Here is a 1,598-nt window from a genome sequence, read left to right on the forward strand (position 1 = left end):
GGATCCTTAACCCACTGAGCGAGGCCAGGGATCAAATCTGCATCCTCAAGGATACTAGTCGTATTTGTAATCTGCTGAGCCCTAACAGGAACTTCCCCATTTTCTGGTTTCAGAAGGACACAGTGTGAAAGAGATCCTTACTGGACACTTAAAAACAGGTTATTGATGATGACAGACAGAACACAGTCAATTTTCCATTAACCAGGAACAAATAAGCTGGGATATGACTGAGCCATGGTTCAGGCCAGCAGACTCCCAGCCTCACTCACTCCACCAGCTTCTAAGTAGGAAGGTCAGGTGGAGAAAACCCATCGACAGGATCCAGGCCCCACTCCTCCCTCTTCAATCAGAGCAGCTCTGCCTCTGCGCTTGGCTCCCGTCTCCTCCCATCACCTATGCACTGGCAGTTGGTACTAAAAGCCACGTTTCTCTTCCTGATAGTGCTCTCTGGGCAGAGGGACGTGCCTTAGGATAATCTGCAGGGCTTTCTCCAACCCCTTCCTTATGAGTGGGAGGAACGCCTCTCTGATTAACACAGAGCTGGCCCACACGGCTCAGGAGATCAGCAGTATAGGCTCTGTCCCTGCAGGACAAGGCTGTGGTTGTCCAGTGCTGCTGGGGACTCAGCTCTGGAGGCTGGTATTAGGAAGCTTACTGTAGCCACACAGCCAGACATGTCCTCCAACAGCGCCAGCAATGAGAAAGCTGCCATTTCCATCTCAGCATCTGACTGTCTCCCTCCACCGGTCTAGAACCTGAGCGGGAGAACAATGCTATTTATCAGATCCCCTGAAATTCCAACAAAATGACTGAGCCCTGCCTTGGAGGGAAGCTCATCTTAACCATGAGAAAATTCATGCTTCCAATAATTTAAGGTTGACTGCAGGTCTAACTTGGGGTCATCCATGCTCCCTTTTTCTACTAACCTGTTCAGTGATGGCTAATGATAACTACAATTCAGATAGAACTTTAAGAAGGGGGAGTTCTCGTCACGGCTCAGTGGGTAATGAACCCGACCAGGATCCATGAGGACATGGGTTCAATTCCTGGCCTTGCTCAGTGGGTTAAGGATCAGGCACTGTCGTGAGCTGTGGTGTAGGTTGGAGACACAGCTTGGATCCCGTGTTGCTGTGGCTGTGGCTGTGGTGTAGGCCAGCAACTACAGCTCTGATTCGACCCCTAGTCTGGGAACCTCCCTGTGCCACAGGTGCGGCCCTAAAAAGCAAAAATAAAAATAAAAAAAGAGAGAAAAAAAAGAAATTTAAGAAGGGAATCGTAAACACTAGTACTCTCTATATCTATATGATCCAAGGTAACAAAGGGACCAGGCCTGCCTGAGTGTGACCTGCTTCTCTTCTTCTCTCAGCTCCTGTGGTTTTGGCACCACAGAACAATAGCCCAGGAAGGCCAAGTGCCTGGGTTCCCACCAAGCCTTGCTCAGTGCTCATCCACGTTCAGAATTCCAGGGCTGACTTCTCTATTGGGGGCATATTGGCTTTCACTTGCTTCCACTCATTTCCCACCTGCACAGGAAGTCTTCCAAATCTCCTCGGGATCCTGGAGACTGTCATTCCAGAGTTCTTTGCTTCTCCCCAGAC

The sequence above is a fragment of the Sus scrofa genome, chromosome 7, assembly GCF_054392235.1.
Source record: "Sus scrofa isolate SSC_HxYL_T2T_F1_AM1 chromosome 7, Sscrofa_HxYL_maternal_Yorkshire_Landrace_v2.0, whole genome shotgun sequence".
NCBI classification, from domain to species: domain Eukaryota; kingdom Metazoa; phylum Chordata; class Mammalia; order Artiodactyla; family Suidae; genus Sus; species Sus scrofa.